At 44.2% G+C, this 22,205-nt stretch overlaps 1 protein-coding gene across 1 annotated transcript in view; it reads right to left on the bottom strand.

The window, feature by feature from the left end:
* Positions 1–22,205, bottom strand: part of GALNT17 (polypeptide N-acetylgalactosaminyltransferase 17) — a 1,717,045-nt gene that overhangs the window by 302,700 nt on the left and 1,392,140 nt on the right. The window lies entirely within an intron of this gene.

The raw sequence follows: 22,205 nt of genomic DNA, 5'->3' as shown, positions 1-22,205 counted from the left end.
CTTAGGGGAGGACAAGGCCTCCTGCCATTCCTCATCGTCTATTTCAAGGCCGTCTCTACCCCATTTCTCCCTCAGTGTCAACAGGGGGTCCGGGGTATGGTGTATTAATTTTTTATACGTGAGGGATATACTCTTTTCGGGAAGGTGTCCGTCTAAGAGCCTGTCCTCAAGTGGGGAGGACTCTGGCAATGTCGATCCCCTTGGAATATTGGCCTGCAGGGAGTGCCTAACTTGTGCATACCTAAAGTGCTCCGAGGCTGCCATGTTGTACGTCTGCTGTAGCGACGCAAATGATACAATGCCATTCCTCCCCCAGAGATCCCCTATACGCGAGATCCCAATGAGATCCGATTTATCGAACCCTTTTGTCCGTCCCAGTAGTCCCAATATCTCTGAGTCCCAGAGTGGTGTTGCCAGTGTAAGCCTATTCGCCCACCCCAGGCTGCGGTTAACCGCGTGCCAGAGATGCACTGAATGCCTCGTCGGCCCTGTAATGGGGTATCGCTTCAGTTTTGAATATAGCACCCCGGCAAAATCTTCCCCCGGGAGAAGCCACTTATCCATACTGTATGCTGGGTCGCCCCCGTCGCTATACCTACACTGGTTAATGGCTGAGAGGTGCGCTGCCCAGTAGTACTTCCGGATGTCAGGGAGAGCAATGCCTCCATCGTACCATCCCAAGGTTAACTTTCTAAAAGCTATACGTGGTTTCCCATCCCACAGTAAGTCCCGTTGTGCGGTTTCGATGGCCGTAAAGTACGCGTCTGGAACCGGGTCAGGATAATTCTGTAGGGCATAGAGGAAGCTGGGCAACGCCATCATTTTAAAGAGCGTGGCTCTTCCCAGTAAGGATATAGGAAGTGTCTTCCATGCGTCAGCATCGCGCCGGAGTCTCTGCAGGGGTGGAATAAGGTTCCGCTCATAGCGGGTCTTAGTGTCAGTGGTGACGAACACCCCCAAGTACTTGAACCCCTCCTTTGCCACCTGGATAGGGCAGTCAGCTGGTAGGGCAGGGGGTCCACGTGTATGACATAGATTACTGACTTACTCTAGTTGATTTTGTAGCCGGAGCTCTTCCCAAAACTGGTGAAGATGTCCAACACCATTCTTAAGGACTTACGGGGGGAGGCCAGATAGAGGAGGAAACCTGGATTTTTAAATGTAAAAGTTATTTCGTTTACTTTTGATATCAACACCAATCCAAGAATGCTACATGGCTGCGTCTAAGTTCGTGCTGTATGATTTGCCTTAGTATAGATGCTGCTCAACCTGACAGCCTTAGGGTGGTGCTCTCTCAAACCTTTTGCCTGCTTGCCTCAAAATATTGCTGAATTCTTTCATAGGCCTAGAACTGTGAACACTTTACAACTACCAACCAGTGCTACAGTGCATGTTTTTGTCCCATAAAACACGGTTTGATTGACATATACCACATTGGCATATCTAATTTACTTGTAAGTACCCGGTAGAGTGGTATACCATATACCCAGGGCCTATAAATTATAAGTTACCAGTGACCCTCCAGAACAGATTGTGCCACGCACACAGGTAGCACTATAAATATGTCTCATGCCTGCCACTTCAGAGCCTGTGTGTGCAGTTTATACTGCCATGTCTACTTGGCATTCAAAATCCCCTTGCCTTGCCTTAAACTCCCCTTTTTTTACATATAGGTAGCCCTTTAGGTAGACCCTGGGTAACCAATAGGACAGGGAGCTGTATAATCAAAAGGTAGGACATACATTCAGGTTTTGCATGTCTTGGTAGTGAAAAAACCCAACATTCGGTTTTCACTGCTATGAGGCCTGTACCCTCATAAGAAACATTGAAAATTCCTTATTAAACTTATAAACTGTAAATCCTTATTGAGGAGTAGCTCTGTCATGTTTCACATCATTGAAATGTTAATGATAAATCCATCTTACTGGTAAAGATGGATTTGTCACAACCTTATAAAAAAATGCCAATTTTAGAAAGATGGCCTTTTTCTGCTCATAACCCTGTGTGCCTGCAGCCTGTCTCCAATACACATCTGGGGTGGGTGACAGTTGGACTTTGTGCATTCCCTCTAGACAGCCACACACAAAGGGAGCTTGGGTGTGACTGAGTGGCCATCCACATCCTGGGTAGGATGGAAGGGAGGAGCTGACACAACTGAATAGGCTGTGTCCTGTACCCACACAATTGGCCGCATACCCCCAGGTAGTGTGCCTGGAGCCAGAGCTGGGAGGGAGGACCTCTTTGCACTTCAAGACCCCTCTTTGAAGTCACCTCCACTTCAAAGGCACAACTGGGTATATGTAATGGTCTCGGACCCTATCAAATCAGATTCTACTGTGATGAACTCTGCCAGGAGGAAGGACTGCTGTGCTGCTACAAGGACCACCACTCTGCTGGACTGCTGCTCTCGAAGAACAGATTTTCTGCTGTGCAGCCCTTCCTCCTGATACCCTATGCCCAGCTGAGAAAGGAATGGACCATCTTACTTGAACCCAGAATGATCTCCAGGGGCATGCTGGCTTGCCTCCTGTTTTAAAGACTCAGGTATCAAAGTATTTCACCCTGCTTCTGTGCGTGGTCCATTGGAAGTGGATCCAGGTGTTTGCTCCAGTGGAACCAACACTTTCTCTGCTGCGAGAGCAGAATCAAAGCATAGCTGCTGTTGTGTGAAGAGAACCGGCGCATCACACTTGGACTCAGCTCATCACCATCGGAACCGATGCATCGGAACTACAGCATTGCTGCCACTGCAGAGACAATCGACGCATTGGCATTGTTGCATGGAGAAAATCGACACATCAATTCGACTGTGGGATTGACACCAATGGCTTGCTCGGCTGCACTCCATCTCGCTGTTGTGACCAGGAACAAGGTACTTTTGTTCAGCATGCCATGCATGGCTCATGTATCTAGCCCTTGCTCCATCGCTGTCACACTGAACTTTGCCCCGGTCTACCATAATCTATTTTGCTAAACTGATGTGAAGTCTGCACAGGAAAATTTATGGTGCGTATCTGACTTACCCTGACTAGGCTTGTGGTTCATGCTTGGACAGGGTGCATACCTCTTCCAGCTAGAAACATACTTTCTAACAGATGCTTACCATAGGAAAGTGCATCTTTTTGTGTGGTCATTTCCTTTTTTTCTGACTGATTTTACTGGCATATTTGACCACTAGCAGCTGGTGGTCTTTGAAAGTGGTGAGGCGTAATACTGACCAGGATTTCACACCATTTGTTTTTAAATTTTACTCACTCAAACTTACACCCTCTCACATTTACTCTCTTCCACTCTTGCTTACTCAAGCTCACATTCATTCTCACTCGCACTCACTATCATTAACTGTTACTCACACATATACATACTCTCAATCACTCATAAATATACTGAAAATACAGATATACATAGAGAAATAAATTCTTTTTTTAACTACCCTTCTTACTTAACTGGCAACTCAGAGGCCCCGTGGCAGCAGGGGAGCGGGAATCTGATGCTGGGCATTGGAACCAGCAAGCTATGATTGCCAATTAAGAGCCAGTCAGAGCAACAAGGGCAGGTTTGAGAAGTTATAGACCTACATCAACCCCTCTCCCAGTTTCTCGACAGTACTGGAATCAAAACCCTATAGGAAGGTGGGATAGTACTGGGGAGCATGCCCCTGCAGCTTAGAGTGGCTTTTCATTGGCTTCAGGTGTGAACTGATTTACACACTGACAGCCACATTTTAGCAGATATACTGTGCAGTCTGAGACACATGTCTGATGAAAAAAATGGATTGTGCCTGTATGAAGTTGAATTATGCCCCTCAGACATGCACAATCAGTGGCGACCAACACAATGAAGAGGTGGTGGGGTGGGTGGAGGAGGTGCCAGGGAGCACAGGAGGGGTAGCGCATGGGGGGGGGGGTAATAATAAAAACTATTTAAAAAATCACTTACCTTGAGCTGCCGGCTGCCTTCCACGTCATACCTTGGTCTTCCTGGTCCCAGCAGGCACTGGGGCCGCCTAAGACTCCCTGTGCACTCCCCGCGCTGCTCTCATAGTATGAGGGCAGCACTGGCATTGGCCTGAGCAGGCTGAAAAGATGTTCCGCTCAGACCAGAGAGTCTGGGCTGTTTCTCCAGCCCAGCTTTTCCATACAGCCGGGCTGGATAAACCTAAGTGCACACTTAAAAGTGCACCTAGCACTCCTTGTCCCTTCTTCCATTTCCCGACCCCGATCCTCTCTGCGCACGCTGGCTCAGAGCTAGCAAATGAAAAATAAAATGATTATGGGTAATTGTTTTATTTTTCACCTGCTGGCTCTGAGTGATGGGGCGACGCTCCTCTGCCACTGCGGAGGAGCCGCCCCAGAGCACATCCAAAAATCCAGCTACAGATTGTTGTGTTTTAGGAGCACTCTGTAGCTGCTTCATGCCTCGGACGCCTTCTCTTTCTCCTGCCACCAGGAGCCTGGAGACAAGGCAGAGAGGGCTGACCTGTGCACAGCAGTGTTCATGAAAACACAAAGGTTGTGCTTTAATGAACATTGCTAATTGAAAAATGCTCGGGAGCCTCACATGAGGCGGAGGGGCTGTGACATGAAGCCCCTAATAAGGAGCCGCTGCTGTATTTGACTGTGGGCAATTGCGAGGCTGCTAAATGCGTACCGTGAATGCACTCGGCCCAAAATATCATTGTAATTGTAGTTAATTATATTTGCTCTACCAGACTCTTTAGAAATGCCACATTATTATGGTTCAGAACGCTCCAGTGAAATAAAGGTCAGGCATCACATGTGAGCTGCACGTGCCCTAACACCACACATAATTGAGATTTTAAAATCATTACTATAGGACTTTCATTGCAGGCCTGGGATGCCGTAGTAAAAGCTACAGCCGATATATCTAAAGAAAAAACTTTTTTGACATTTGGAAAAGCTTCCCTTTAACATTAACTAACTCATTCATAACTAGTGCCATGGTAATCACAAGCCCTAGGTGTGTATTGTGTAAAAGAGAGTTATTGTGTAAAAGGGAGCCAGAACAGATATGTAATTAGTATTGTTCTACAGTGACCAGGTTCACACTGTTAATTCACTAAATAAACGGTACAATTTCCTGTTTCAAAGGCCTGTTTAGGAATAAATCAAATCTCCCATAAATCAGCTTTGGGAAGGACTAGGACAGGAATCAGTCACTGCAATATTTATAAAACAATTCAATTCACTAGTATAGACGGATGTTTGGTAAATGTGCCAAAAGGTACAATGGCAGCAATGAAAAGTTGACATTCTGCAAATGTGAATGCAAAAATGGAGGTCTGCTGTCACTCACAGGCCCCAAACCTGTATTCACTGTCCTTCAATAGAATTTGATAACTGAATCCTTCCTCATAGTATTAATGGAACAGCATTCTGCAAACCCTTCTAAATGGTAATGTTTTTTCCGTGACACATTAGTATATCCATCGCAGAGCAAAAATAGTCCAGTTACAAATCCGCTGTTGTGTAAAAATGATGACTGCTATGCGACATTAGGATAATCAATCAGGTCCAAAGGATCTTCCGGATCAGATGCATTTCTGAAAGGTTATGGAGAAGGCATTTAAGGGCACAAATAGGAAGACAGGGACACTGATAGTAGCTTATTTACTCTAAGCCATAGCTCTGGTGTGAGTGAACCTTTGTAGAAGGCCTGCCCCCATAATCCATCTGGGATTAGTAATTACCAGATTAGTGATTGCCGGAGATGACCTGGACCTAAAACCAGTCTGAGTGTGTGACTGGCTGGCCTCCGGGAGGGTTGAGGGGAGTACCTTCGCACACTGGCTCTGTAGATCTGACATTTAAAAAAACTAAAATAGGATTTTTTAAAGATTGTTTGAAGCAAAAAGACAGGGATGATGCAGCTAGTAGGGTGTACTATGGCTGGATCCAGTCTGAAGTAGATTGGAATTCTGCAAAAACCTTCGCTATTTACTTGCTGTGATTGTGCAATCAATCAAGATGTATAGCACAATAAAGCATGCAGAAACTCTGCTATGCTTTCAACATCTATTTGGGACCCACATAGCACAAGGCCATTGTCAAAAGTACTTTCAAAAGTCCTCATCAAACTGCCTCCAAAGTGGCTGCACATTGGCTTCTGTTACATATGCTTTTCATACCGCGCACACGTTGTTAATCCATGGCATTCAATGGCCATCTATGCCAAAGGTAGCCATGCCTGGCATATGGTAGGCAGCAGACTTTCTTGATATCTAGTGGCGTCTTTTTGTCTATGACATTCATGACATATGACTGTGCCACAAAGACATATCAAACATTACACAGGAATGTGAAGCCGTAAAGGGTACCTAATGATGTACTTTAGCATGTGAAGCTATGCCTGACATGTGGTCATTCATTACAGCCATAACTATGGCGCTGCCATGTGGTGGTGGTCCTAACTGGCTCTGTGGCATTCCAACCCGTGCGTGGGCTGGTGAGGCAGCATCTTTCCAAGCAGTGTGGTAAACAAGCATTTGCAATGCAATAGGTCTCGCATTAGCGAGATTTTGAGCTATTGGCATTGTAAATGACAATGCCTTTCATTTATATGTTTAAAAAAACCTGCAATAATAAAAGGCATTGTCATTTACAACACCAATAGGTCAAAGTTTCGAAAATGCGATGTAAAGGTATTTTGCAATGTGGTAAAATAGTGACCTGGTGAGGCGCAGAGGGAAGGGGAGAAAGGAAGAACTTGGTGCAAGGGGCTGATACTTAAGTTTGTGGGATGGAGCGAGAAAACGAGAGCAAGAAATACAGAAGGAAAAACAAAAAGAAAGAGAGAGGGGCGATAAAGGGAGAGGAGGACAAGAGAGCGCCAGTGGCTCATGGAGATGAGCGAAAGAAAGAGAGCGATGGCAGAAGAAAAAGAGATAACAGGAGGCAGTGAGGAGGGACAGTGAGGGAGCAAAGAGAAAGTAGAGGCAGAAAGAAACGGGATAAAGTGAGAGAATCCTCACAGGGCCAGGAAATGTCTAATTGACTGACGCTGTTTCCAAAATGCACACAAATCCCACATAAACGATGCTTAACAGAGCACGGGCCCTCAGCAGAACAAATCCCGCTGGGAAGAAATCTAGTGCAAAGGGGTTGCGACCACGCCAACAGCCTAGATACTGGAGATCTACGAAGGAAATAACAAGAATACACTTTTTAATGAGTGGTTCAGTCGGGGGCGAAGCTAGCATCGGTGCAGCAGGTGCAGTGGCACCGGGATCAAGAACGCTGATAGGCCCATTGAACCCTGGTAAGTGCTGAAGTTTACTACCCCAGCAGCAGTCAAAGCTGCCAGTCCTCTTCTAGTGCTATAAATAGCCAACATTACTGTTTGCCAATTTAATTTTATACATTTTACTGACCTCTGGAAGATGCGACCCAGTGGCTGCATTGTGACCTTGAGGTTGCTGCAGACGTCAGCAGCGACCATTGAACTCACCGAGCAAGCCTGCTGGTTTTGATGGGCAAATTATTTAGCTTGATCAATATTTAGCAAACGCTCTGGATTTATGGCGGGCCCACCTGCTGCGCATTCATTTGAAATCCTCACAGGGACAGGGAAGGACTAATTGACTGACGCTGTTTCCAAAATGCACACAAATCCCACATAAACTATGCTGAACAGAGCACGGGCCCTCAGCAGAACAAATTACGTTGGGAAGAAATCTAGTGCAAAGGGGTTGTGACCACGCCAACAGTCTTGATACTGGAGATCTACGAAGGAAATGCGAAGACTCCATTAACGGTTTCAGAACTCGAGAGCAATGCAGGACGCTTAGACAAGGCCTAGAAATGGCGGGCAGTGTGGTGAGTAAACGGGAGCCAAATAAGGCTGTGAAAGCTGCCAGGCACACTTGGAGCACCTGGCTAAGATATAGTGTCACACCATGGTCAGAAAAGCCTTCAGTCCCCCGCCGACGTTGGCTGTGTGCAGGTATGCCCCAGGTGCCCACACTAGAGCTTCCACGCGTGACGGCTGTGCCCTGGACACCCTGACGCTGCCTGTAGCACCCGCAACAACCCCACAAGGGCGACACGCGGCAGTGGTAGCCCGAGCCCCATCGTGCAGCTGCACTGTGGGAAGCGGGGCCCAGGGGGATTAGAGGCAGCAGCTCTGTGTAGCCAGGTGGCAGCTGGCCGCAGGCCAGCTCTGTGCCAATCGCAGCTTTGCAGTGCCAAGGATGCGCCCGGCTGGATTAGCCCCCGGAGACTGTCTGCAGCCCCACTGAGGGAGTGAGGGAGGCTGAATCGCAGGAAGGTTGGAGGCTCAACAAAATGTCCGAGAAGTTCACATTCTTGCGCGGGGCGCCCCCGAATTAACCAAGGGTACGGTGGGTCGCTTCCAACAGCACAACTTCGTGCACCCCTGGTGTGGCGGGACTGTGCCTGGTCGCACTGAAGCTTTGGACACTCACGTTTAACAGGCTGCTGCAAACACGTCAACCGGCTGTGTATCAGGGAAAGATACATTACTAGGAAACCCGGTGACATCACGACACCCGCTAAGAAGGGCTCCGGCACACCCGATGTGTGTTGCACTCAGCGGCCTATGAAAGGTGGATATGTGCACGGAAAGAGTGCGATCAGCCAGCCAAAAAGCAGACGAGCCCAAAGTGAAAGCGACGGTGACATTAAATAAATAAAGGCGCTTAGCCATGCTGTGTTGGGAGGCGGGAGGGATCTGAAAGCGCCCGTGATGCTAAACAAATGAAGGCGCTTTCCCAGGCTGTGTTGGGAGGTGGGAGGGGCCTGAAAGCACCGGTGATATTAAATACATAAAGGCACTTTGTCATGGGGGGTACTCTAAGTTAAAAAGAAACCAAGTGCTGGCACACATGGTCTCAAATATCCTGCCTTGTTCCGATAGGTGCTCATAATGCGGACATATTAAAACAAGCATTCGGCCGAAAACGAAAGTAATAGCGATCGCGATCAAAGCGAAAGTGATCGCGATCGCTTGGACGGGAGCGCTGTGTGGCAAGCACGCGAGTGGTGCGCGCGCAGCAGTGATTGGCGGCTGCGCGCGTGCACGTTCACGTGCACTGTAGCTTTAGGCCACGGCAGCACTTTGAAAAACCCAGTTATAAAATGTCTCTTTCGAGCCTTTGGCTCGCGAGACCTAAAAACCAGAGCACCTGATAGAAATGACGAATTGATATTTGGAGTCATAATTATTGCATTTGGTGCATTTGATGAATTAAAATCTTGTATTTGGGGACAAGGTCTCTTTTCAGAGAATTTCTTGAAGAGATGAACTCTCAAACAACCACGGACATTTTGGGCTCACTTGAGAGATAGTTAAATACATGGATAATTGATGAGTACCTCCTTAGATCTGTGTGCAAGGCCTTTGTGGTCTTAACCAATTGCTTCTAAATATTACTATGAATTATCTATTATCTGTGTGTGGAGGTTGAATTTACAAGCTGTTGTTGTTCAGGAGGTTTTAAGCGTGGAATGTATACCCCCATGGCTTTAAGGTTCACTATCCACAATTGATGTGCAAATCTCAAGCAATTGCAAGAGAATGATACATTAGGGGGACCAACCGTAAATTTAGTGGAACGTCCGTTATTTCGGTGTCTAGTCTGTTTTCTGTTATAATCTTTTTTACAGGCCGTATTTCTGGGGTTTGCAGAGTCTGTGATGCCCCCTGTGAGAAGCCTCAGAGGTTTTACCGCTGTCTCTGTTGGGGACCAGCTCGCATTTCCTTCAAGTGAAGAGGCTGCCACAGCTCCTCCTGGCCCTCGCTAACTTGCCAATTAGCCCCCTTGTCATTCTGTCTGCGGCCCATTCTCTCATACAGAAGGACAATGGGACATATTGCAGTTATGGCATGTGGTGTGTCTGTGCCTGCATCGGCCTAGGGCACCATGGCAGGAATGCAGAAGCTTTAGGAGGCGAGGCACACAGACCATAAACTTTAAAAAGAAGTGCATACAATATACCAAGCCTGTATTTCAAATAATTTTAAAAATATATAATTTAAAAAGTACACTTTTAACCTACTTTTCGGGTTAAGAGAAAGGAACTATTTTTAGGCAAATATGAACAGTCACTTTGTGCCATTGCTCACACTGAAGGGCACAATGATAAAGTGGGTTGATCTATGGCCTCTTGCTGTGTTTGTCTATTTATCTGCTTATATACTATTGCGCAACTTTCTCTGATGTGCCTGTAAAAAGTACATTTTGTGCCAAAGTTTTGTCCTGAATTTTGACCTTCTGTCCTGAATTTTTGTCCTGAATTTTCATCCTTTGTCCAGAATATTTACGTTCACCGTCCTGAATTTGTACTCATGCCAGTTGGTCACCTTTTAATACATATCAAAGTCACATATAGAAGCTCAGCATGGCAGCACCATATGTTGATAGCCAAACAAAAATACTTAGTCTACCATGATGTCATGGTCTAAATATATGCATAAATGCAAGCAGACTGTTTGTTGTCAAAATGCCTGTTGGTTATCCCGTTTTGTAAGACATCTCAGATGACAAGGTGCAAATGTTCTGCAACCCATTGGCAAGCCTGCTACACAACACAGATGATGTAAGCAGACAGAACCACAAATGTAGCACAGCCTGAAAGACAGGAATCAAAATGTCATCACCTTGAAACAACAGGCACTATGAGCATAATATAAAGCTGTGATGTGCCGCCACTGCTGTGTGTTCTACATTGAACATTTCCACTGAGATACAGAGCCTTGTGGGGAATCCATTTTTTAAGTTTCACTAATGTTCAGCAGGAGCCATGCAAGAAGTTTGTTGGACTTCAAATTTCATGGTGCTGTCTTGACGTAGATGGTAGGAATTCAGTCTTCAAAGGAATTAAAGTGATTGTGTCACACATACCTACGCCCTCCCCCCGAAGGAGTTCTGAGGCACGGTGCACACAAGAAAAGAGCAATGAACACACAATGATTGTATGAACAGTCCTGCCGGATTCCCAGGGTCTGAGACCACAGGCAAGATTCAGAGAGCCCAGGTGGTCTGCAGGCGGAGGTCAATGTTGCCAGATTTGGCTTTTGTCTGCACAACTGAGCTAATGTTCCCAGTCCTGAAATGTGTGACTTGTGAGGGTGATCAATTGTTTTTTGTGTTTTTTAAATGACCTTGTGCTTTCTGTGTTTATTGGGCTATGTTTTTGTGATTACTTTTTGGGTGGGCTCTCATTTGGTGGTTGACTGAGCAGATGGCAGGCAGTTTTGGTAGCTGGCACCCAAAGCTATACTGTCCAAGTTTCTGCAGTTTCATTAGAAAGCCTGTGCTGTGAAACTCCTCTTCTACATTTGACCAAACTGTGTCATCGGGAGCAATCATTGAACGAAAATACCCTAAGAGCGAACCCATTACAGCCAAGGAGCAAGTATGTGACAATGACAGAGGAATATGTTAGAAAAGCTGATGCTCACTTTGGATTGCTTTCAAAAGATTAAACACTGCATTTTGTGACTTACCACTTTTTCTATCATGATGGTTCATAATAGCTGAAAGATTTGTTTATTTTTCTCCCACACTTTGATGTTATTTTAACATTAGTAGACTGGCTGTTTTGCCGTTCTTTAAGAGTTATTACACACGTATTTTCCATGAATGAGATGTTATTTTTGTGAGTTTGCAAAGTAGCTCTTATTCTGTATAGTTGTGGAGTCCAGCTGCATACTTGGTTATACATATTTGGTAGTTCTGCTACACATTTGTTTTTGTTCTTTTGTTTGCTGAAAGGGCAAATGACTAACTGCCTACTTGGCATGTGTAATACTTCACAGTGTGTATACCCGCTCATAGATGCATCCACTCATCACCATTGGTATTGATCTCTGAACCATCTCACAAATACTCCCCGTATCCATCTGTGCATTGTCCCATTTGTCCCAGGCTCATGCCATCAGTAAACTTTGAATTCTGGACTTATAGTTTCACTTTACTCACTATATGAGTACACACCCAAATATCCACATGTACAATGGTGAGTTTCTAAAGGCACTTAGAAATGACGCACGACCGTTGTGCCCTATAGAGGCCTTTACGGAAGATATATTTACTTCATGTCACTATTGTCACTCCCTCAAGTCAGTGAAAGCTAATAATTTTTCTTTCACATTTGCGCTGTTAAATTGCAGATCTCTCCCTAGGCATGCCATAGAGATTCACTTGATCTTAGAGGAACGAGACCCAGCTATACTCTTCCTAACTGAGACGTGGCTTACAGAGTCATCGGACCCTGATATAGTTCAGGCTCTCCCACCCAATTACTCGATCATTAGACAGGATCGCCTGACAGGGCGTGGAGGAGATGTGGCAATTATTTATAAGAACTTATTTAGTTGCAGAACCTACGAAAGTCCACTTATAGAGTGTGAGAGCCTCGGTTTCTCCATTTTCCTCTCGCCCATGTGCACCTTCTCAGGGATCTTGGTGTATAGACCTCCGGGTGACCACCACAATTTTTGTCATAACCTTCTTGATAAAATCTCTCTCTCCATCAGCAGCACTCCCAACTTCTCCATCTTGGGTGACCTCAATATTCATCTTGATGAAGTGGGTGCAGCTGCATCGCAATGTCTGCTTGATACCTTGGGATTGGTACACCTTGATCAAATTGTGACAAGCCCTACACATGTAGCAGGACATCTGCTAGATCATTGTTTTACTAATCTCACAAACATTGTGTGTGATCAGCCCCACTTTGTCCCCTGGTCAGACCACGCCTTACTCTCCTTTGTCTAGTCGCCAGAAACACAAAATCACAGGGTTAATCTTTCAAAGAAGGTTGGCCGAGTTTGGTCGAGACTACCACTCAAAGATTGGGAGGCGGCCCTGCGGAGCTGCCCGCCCATTTCTCATGAGGACCCAGTGGCTGCTAATGAAGCCTTTGACAACTGGCTTAATCGCACTCTAAATGCCACTCTACCAAAAAAAGAGATGCGCCATCGGGAAGGCCACAATAAACATCCATGGTACTCTGATAATCTTAAGGAACATAAGCAGTCATGCAAACGTGCAGAAAGGAAATGGAGAAAGGACTATTCTCTTGCTGCAAAAACTGAATATAAAACATCTCTTAGAACTTACAAAAAATTATTGAAGTCCACCCAAGCCGAATATTATCAGAGTAAAATCTCACAAGCAGCTAGTACTCCAGGGAGATTTTCAAAATCTTTCAATCGTTGGTGACTACTCCTAGGGTCTCCAATCTTCCACCCGACCGTCAGAAACACTGTGAGGCATTAGCCATTTTCTTTGCGTCTAAAGTATCCAACATCTACTCTAGTTTTCCAATATCCCCACATACTCTTGATAAATTGGAGAGTGGGCTTGAAAGGCCGGAGGTGGTAGCTCCCAACTCATCTGGTGATCTCAAAGCCTTTCCACTATTAGATCGTGCTACTGTTGGAAAGCTCCTTAACAACTTAAAATCGGGCTCCCCCCAGGACGTCGCTCCTCCGGTGGTTCTTAAACAGGTTTCGGAAACAGTATGCCCGATGATAATGCAGGTCATTAATCTATCTTTGACCTCAGGAGTGGTACCCCCTAACTGGAAGAGAGCAAAGGTCCGGGCTTTATTAAAAAAGCCTAATCTGGACCCGGAAGATCTGGCCAATTACAGGCCTATTTCGCTGCTTCCCAGTCTTAGCAAAATAGCTGAAAAGCATGTCAACCAGGCCCTCTCGTCTTTTGTTGAGTCTTCGGGCTCTCTACATTCCACCCAGACTGGTTTCAGAGCCAAGCAGGGAACCGAAACGGCGTTGGTGGCGGTAGTCGAGGCAACCAAGAGTATTGTGGATGCGGGAGGCTGCGCTGCGGTGATCCTGCTGGACCTCAGCGCAGCCTTCGATACTGTAAACCACTCTCTCCTGTTGCTTCGGCTTCGCCTTGCAGGGGTTTCAGGATTGGCTCTTAAATGGCTGCACTCCTTCTTATCGGACAGATACTTCTCTGTTTTTGAGGATGAGGTGTCATCAAGCCAGCTGCAATTGAGTCACGGCATTCCCCAGGGATCATCCCTCAGCCCTACACTATTTAACATTTATATGAGACCGTTGGCTGAGGTGGTGCTTCCTTGGGGAATTCAGCTTGTCACCTATGCCGATGACACGCAGCTGGTTGTGTCCTTGTCGAGGGACAACGACTTACATCAGGGGATCAACAAACTAACCCCGTGTCTCACTATAGTCCTGGAATGGATGACCTCGTCCTGCTTAAAGCTAAATGGAGCCAAAACTGATATCATGATGTTGGGCTACAAAGCCCCAATCAACTTGGACCCCTGGTGGCCGAACTGTCTGGGACCTCCTCCGATGCCTAAGACCAAAATAAAAAGCTTGGGGGTCTGGATGGATTCCACCCTTAATTTCCAACAGCAGGCGAATAAGGTGGCCGCAACCTGTTATGGTTTGATGAGATCCCTAAAAAAAGTACTAGACCTTCTTCCCTTCGAAGCCAGACGCGTATTGGTCCAGTCGCTGATTCTCTCGCGACTGGACTATGCTAATGCCATCTATTTGGGGACATCAGTAGCTACTATAAAAACTTTGCAAGCTGTGCAGAATTGCGCAGCCTGACTGCTTATGAAAGTGCCCAAACGATGCTCAGCAAAGGCCTCAATTCGATCGCTCCACTGGCTCCCAATTCAGGATAGGATTGTGTTTAAGGCTATGTGTCTGGCACACAAGTCCATTCGCAATATGGGTCCTTCCATTTTGGATCCTTTGTTTCATCGCCATCAATCAGTCAGATCTCTTAGATCCAATCAACGTAATTTACTCGTAGTTCCCAGGGTGAGGTTGGCCCGGATGGGCGGCCAGTTACTCTCTGTCCAAGCGGCGAAAGGTTGGAATAAACTCCCCGATAACATCAGGCTTGAAGCAAATCACATCGCTTTCAGGAAGCAACTAAAGACATTTTTGTTCAACAATGTCCTCTAATATCCTGTAGGTCTTACAGCGCTGGGATGCTCTAGGGTAGCCATGCGCTATATAAGAAAGTATTCATTCATTCATATTGGCGTAGAGGTATTGCTAAAATATAGCACTATACAGTACGTCTTTCATGTGTGCTTAAAACCCCAATAATATACAAAGGAAGGGTTCCATGTCTTCATTGTGTAGGATTTATACACTGTTTAAATGTTTTGTGGTGCTAGATGTGTCATGTAAAATAATTCAAGCTGTATGTCAGTCAATTTTATACTTGCAAATCATAAATCTAAAAGTTAATGAGTATTCGTAAGAAACATTTCCTGGAGGCTAGGTTTATGCTACCTGATTAATACAGCATTGTGTTTACTTTAGGATTATTCTTGGTCCCCTTATGGACTTAAATACTCTCAAACTCTAGCAGCATTTTTCCTAAATGTTGGGACAGATATTATTAACTCTTTCTCACTCCAATAGAATTTCCTTCTGCCATTTTATCGCTAATAATATACAACTATCTAAAATATTATATGCAGAACTGTGTATATGGTGTATGTTTTGCAGGTGATGCCCATAGCTGTCCAGTGGGTTCTAGGTAGGCCTGGGCGGTGAACTCCGCTCTGTTTGCGGAGTTTGCATAGGTTTCTGCACTCCTCGGAGTGCAGAAAACTCTACCCGAGCGGCAGGAAGATCTTCGCGAATGGCAGTTTGCAACGCACTCCAGACGCTTCGTAGTGGAACTCCACCCAGACCTAGTTCTAGGTAAGTGTGACACTGTAGGAAAATTGATTATTTTAGAGGTGGGCGGGTGTCTAGCTCATAGGATAAAGTTATTCCTACTGAATGTTACAAAAATTAAATAAAATAAACCTGTATTCACTCCCTCCACACAAAGCAGTCAGGCTTAAATCAAAGACAATGTGTTAAGTATTTAAGCGGTGCACATCCAGTAGAAAAGTCACATAAAACACAATATAATTCCACAAACAATTTTAAATTAAAAAGAGCAACTATATTATTGAAATAAGAGCAAATACAATAACATTAATCAGAGATATTAATTTTTATAGATTTAAGTGAAAATCGTCTGTGGAAGTGGTAGACTGGGACCTAGGTGCGACTTGAGGCCAACCGCAATGCAGCACTGGTTGATTGTTCAGGTGAAAGTCTGAAAGTCAGAAAAGTTTCAAAAAATTTCAAAACCCTAATCCAAAAAGAGACTTTATCATTTTTTTGAAGAAAAAGTTGTCTTCCTGTCAAGCAAATTTTGAATTGTAGCTGCTGACGGTCAGATACTCGTCATATGTTGGTCCCACAAAGGTTCTGATACTTTTAAACTCTTTTGCTTGAAAACTTTTCTAATTCCCAAAACAAAAAGGAACTTTGTCGCTCTTTCAGAGATACTAAGCTTTTCAGGGGAACAAATCTGAAATTCAATCTGACACCGTGGAACAGCCAGTCATGAGCTCTGGAGCACAAGTTTGCAAATGTTTCTAAACTTTTTTCTGGGGCCTAAGCAACCACAGGAGTACACGTATAAGTCCCAAGAGCCACAGGGGGTACATAGAGACTCTCAGGGTGCCAGGTGGAACACACTAGCAACTTCCAGTCCATGTTCCAGTTCTGGTGAGGTAGGAATTGCAGAGAAAATGCCTCTTGCAGCTTTCTGTGTCCCTGTAGTCCCAACTGACTCTTGGAGATCCACAACTTTGTCCTGGGTACAAGGGGGAGCTGACCCACTCCTTCTGAACTCCTCCCATTTCACAGATAGCAGGCCTAGTCCTCTTTAATTCTTCTGCATGTCCAAATAGTTTTCAGAAGAGGTTTCTTGGGGATGCCTAATTTATGCCGACCACCAGCTAGGTGGTGGAGTGATACCTGGGCACTCCCTAACCAATAGGTTAAAAGTTCCCAGGGGTAAACGTTGCCCACTTTTTCAATAGTTACTGCTTGCTGTACAGTAAACAGTCCCAGAATGCCATAAGCCAGGGCATTTTTGAGATGGCAAACGTCTTTGGTTACACTAAACTTGGGCTCAGTGTTTTGTGGTGTATTGGGGAGTGCACTATAATAACCCCCAGAGTCCTCCCACATATAACACTAAAATGTAGTTTGAACCAGGGTCTATAACCACAACAAACTAGGAGACAGATGTCTGGTTGAAAAAAGCAGAGTCTTACAGTACCTTGAGAGGGGATACACAAGAATAATCCAGGCATTCTGTTCTCTGCATCATCTTCGCTCATTTGTTCAAACTATTGTGTAGCTTCTGGAAGGAATTTCACACCTCTTTCACAACTCATTCAGACCAATTATTAGGATAGGCAGTTGCTGAACATCTAGCGCAAATTAGCCTCAAGCAGCTTCAGGCAGGGTAAAGGGAACTTTGTTAACATTACTTTTCCCAGATATTTAATACAAAACAAACTTCACCATTAGATTGGATTTTTATTAGATATAAAAATACCTTTGTAATCGTATTCTGTAACTAGTATGGGTCAAAGGTTATTGATTATGGAGTATACTGCCTTATTGGGGAATATGTCCTTGGTGCTCATTTTCTGGACTGAAACAATTTTACAGTTCTCACATAATGGCATAATGACATAAGGGAAAGACACGTATGGGGTGAACATTTACCCAAGGTCAAACAATATGGTCTTACAGGACACCAAGACTTCTAAGCAGAAATGCACATTTCATGGCGTATACTTTTCCCATTATCCCACATTTTAGTGTGCAGATCGTGAAATAGGGAACTTTTCTCCCGGGTTAATATTCAGCGTGCAGTGTGTTAAAGCCTAGTTTATCTATCACACATGTAATGTCAGCATTTAGCCTGATTTCAAGTATGTGCATTCTTTAAAAACATTAGAGCATAGAAATATTTCAAAAGTTATTGCACAAGAGCACACATTTTGGTTCCAAGGGGAGACAGGAGTAGAAAAAGGTGGACCTCTTGTTCTATGTACTCAGTTTGCAAGCCGGTCAGTGTTTTGTGCACTCTGATTTGTGGCCTAACCTTAACATTACACCAGTAAGGCACTTTTAAATGTAATGCATTTGGTGTGATGTGCTATGATTTTAAGTTCCAGCAAGGCCCTCTCGGCCTTCTATCATTTATTGGGTGTGTTTTGGAGGAGGGGAAGTTATGCTTGATATATCATTTTAATGTGGATATTGTATCACCTAGTCCATAAATAAACAAACAAAATACAGCTAATGTTATTTTTTGTTTTACTTGCAGATTCCCATCCAGTTACTTGGATGTTACAAAAGAAGCAAGAACTATAATATTGAAAATTTAGACGCGACAAGGGGCACTAGGCAAGGATGCCTGTGCTATCCTCTTTTCTTTTCCCTATATATCGATCCCTATTCAGGCAGATTAGAGACATATAGTAGTATTAAACCGGTGATAGTAAATATGGCTGAGTATAGAGCATTGGCATATGCTGATGACACAGCGGTGGTCTCTACTGATCTGACCACGCACTCCCGAAGATTGAGGCTTTAGTTGACCAGTTCGGGGATTGGTCAGGATATAAATGAAATGCGAACAAAACACAGACTCTGTGTCCAAAATATTTGTAAAGTATAGATCCACAGGTATTCTCTGAGGTTGTTTATTTTGGGGTTGAAATTACAGCTGCCATTGATAAAATCGTGGATATGAATATGGCTCCGATTTTAGATAATGTCAGAAGGAAGCCGGAAAGATCGATCATCTACATTTTCATTGTTTGGCAGGAGTAATGTGCTTAAAATGTCGATCTTACCTAAAGTTCTGTATGTTTTTAGGACTGTCCCTCTAGAAATCAGGTCATACTGGATATTGGGACTGGAAAGGATCTGTTATATGTTTTTGTGGGGTTATCGCAAACCCAGAAGGGCATGTAAATGGATGGCTTTCCCAAGACAGCGAGGTGGATGGGCAATCCCTAGTTTCCTCCTCTACTACTGGGCTTGTATGTTGCAACATATGGATATCCTGATTTCTGTGAACCCAGTAAAGATTATTGATGCAGAGAAACCAACTATTTACCAGCTAGTCTTGGGGAGTGAGATCAAGGGCTACCTGGCTAAGGTGCTAGAACCTAGTTATTATAAAAAGACAAAATTAAAAATCTTAAAAAGCAGCTTTTATTGAGGCAGGTGAAGTGTAAAGTAAGAATCCTAAAATTAAATATTTATACACCGTTGAAGGCACCAGTCACACTTACATCAATATTCCAAGACCAAGTAATGCTGAGATGGGGAACAGAGGGATCAAATCATTGGGTGACTTATATAGAGAAGTGAAGCTATCATCCTTCTCAGAACTGCAAGAGCTATATGGGTTAGAGAGAGGAATGTTTTATAAGTACTTGCAACTACGGGGGTGCCTTACTAGAAATATGAAAGACACATGATCAACTCTGAAAATACCATTGATTGAAGCATTGAAGAACAACGCTTGGATCGACAAAATATATTAGATATTGAATCAAGGATCCCCGGATGATATCGAGATGCAGAATGCAAAATGGGAAGCCACGTTCAGAGTAGAGGGAATGTTTGTTGAGAAATCACTGGAATTGGCTAGCGAGGTGTTAATAACAGGGAGCCTCAGGAGTCAACATTTCATGTCAATGTTTGACCTTTATTATACACCTGCAAAGGTAGCTAAATGGGGTACCAGGAAGGAGGAGAAATGCAATAGATGTGGGTTACAATCAGCCTGCATCTGTTTGCTGTAAGGATTGCTAGTATAATCAGTTTTGTCTACAAATAAAAATAATTTAAAAAGAAAACTTAGACACTGTGTGGGTGGGCTCCATGAAAGAGCCCCTAGTAAAAAGACATCCCTTCAGTCTTATGATGAAGCAATCAAATCAATGTCAGATTCCGAGAGTGTCAAAGCATCTGATAGCACAACCATGTCTATGCGATGCCTTAACTAACAGTAATCCTAGCTTCAACACTTGTAATGCCACTGGAATATGCTCCCCCGCCTTAGACAAACCATGTATGAAGCCACAGTATAACGGCTCTTTCAAGAAGAAATAACAAGAAACCTATCTTTGGACTGGACTGGATAAACTTCTGGTGGGAAAAAGGTGCACATACTAAATATGGAAGTCAGAATATTGATGGTACTAAATGTCGAGGACAAAAATGAAAACAAATATTGTCAGATTAGTAAGTCTAGATTTTCTATACCTCTAAGCTGTACATATCTACAAGGTACGTTGATGTGGAGTTATGAATAGTGAACCTATACTTCCCTATACACTTACCTTTCAATATTTTGTTCATTGATATTCTGTCATTTATATTATAGTACCACCATTCCCTTCATATCTATAATTCAGTAGTACAATAATGAAAAAAGTATATGTTACAAAATGCAGGACTGGTGTCCAAATGGGCCTATAATTGCCTACAATGCCTGCAGAAAAGGTTGCACATCAAGCTTTGTGTAGAAAAAGGCTTTGAAAATTTGAAAAAGACTCAAGAAAGGTTTAGTAGCCATTAGAAGTAAAAACTGCATCAAGAAACTGTGACCACCATAGCAGCTATAAAGGGTGGTACCAGTATTGTATCTTCTTGTTCAGCAGGCCACATCCAGTCGATGAAAGATACTAGAAGTGCACTCCAGAGCGACTATCATTGCTATTATTTTTGGCTAGGAAAGGACCTGCTGGGCAGGGACATGCAGACGAACATTGAAATCTAATGAAATTGCTGTCACAGTACAGAAAAGGATTCCCACAGCTGAAAGCATGGCTTACGCGAATAGGATTTAAATGAGTTTCTTACGAAGTCCTTAATGAAATGTTGTTAATTATGTCACATGTATTACTTCAGAGGTTGATGAAAGAGATTCATGTAGCAGAGGTTTTTTAAATAATTTAAATGAAATTGCTTGCAGTATGAGAGCGGATCGATGTATCCTTCCACATAGTTCATGAAGATCATAATGTGGAATTTTTTTTGTTTTTTTATACAGCAGCCACCACTACAATTTTATTACGATTTCACATATTAAAATATATTGTATTATAATTTACCTTTGACTCAAAAAATTAATATGATGTGGATTTTAATGTGGAGTCAACATAGTTTGGTTTGCAGGCTTTAGTGCAAGTGGTAGAACCCAGAGGCATCTACCTTCATTGCCTTGCATATAATTTGCATTTTAATTCCCACAGCTACGAACTTGTAATGTCATAAAAGATGTAATTATGTTTCTTCCCAATCCTCCCCAAGTTCTTGCATGGTTTCAAACCTTTCACACAGACAGCAGTGTCCCAATGAGTTGATTTAGTCTAATCCAAAGGACAGCTGATACAGCATCTTTACAATCTGGGGACCAACTAAGAACACACTTTTAGAGGACATTTCCACTGAAGGTGGTTGCAATGCTGTTTTTTGCATAGAAATGGTCAGTACAGCACTACAGAAAGTAAATTTGAAATCTCCTGCCGCATCTGTTATGATTCAGCATCAAATGGCATAATTATACAACTCCATGAGGAATTTACAACCTTCTATCAGAAAACTCTAGGGTCTGCATCAGATATAAATTTGGAAATGGAATCACCCAAAATACAAAAACACTTCCCCTCCATCTGGGTGATAGCCCAGACGCTCTTGTTTCCAATCTCAAGAAGACAGATACTTAAGTAATTGATAGGAAAAACAAGAAAAGGCTTGGGTCCTTATCTCTACCCGGCCCGATTCACTCCAATATCATGCAACAAAATATTGACCGGATAGGGTATTACTGGTGACGCGCTTTTCGAAATCTCTACTGCCGATTTTGGACGAAGGCTCGCCGTGAGGGGAACGGCATCTCCAAAGGGTGACACGACCTCTCCTGCCTCGAACTGGGACGCCGACGGAAGGCTGCTAAACTACAAATCCCAGCACCCTCAGCTCCGGGCGCCTGCCGCTGATGTCACCAGGCAGCGCCCGGGCTGTTTAAATAACCCCCAGGCTCCACGCAGCGCGGGACGCGCTTTTCGAAATCTCTACTGCCGATTTTGGACGAAGGCTCGCCGTGAGGGGAACGGCATCTCCAAAGGGTGACACGACCTCTCCTGCCTCGAACTGGGACGCCGACGGAAGGCTGCTAAACTACAAATCCCAGCACCCTCAGCTCCGGGCGCCTGCCGCTGATGTCACCAGGCAGCGCCCGGGCTGTTTAAATAACCCCCAGGCTCCACGCAGCGCGGGACGCGCTTTTCGAAATCTCTACTGCCGATTTTGGA

Source organism: Triturus cristatus, chromosome 3_2 (assembly GCF_964204655.1).
Source record: "Triturus cristatus chromosome 3_2, aTriCri1.1, whole genome shotgun sequence".
Lineage (NCBI taxonomy): Eukaryota > Metazoa > Chordata > Amphibia > Caudata > Salamandridae > Triturus > Triturus cristatus.
Note: the sequence above shows the minus strand (reverse complement) of the source record. Positions and strands in the feature narration are given on the sequence as shown.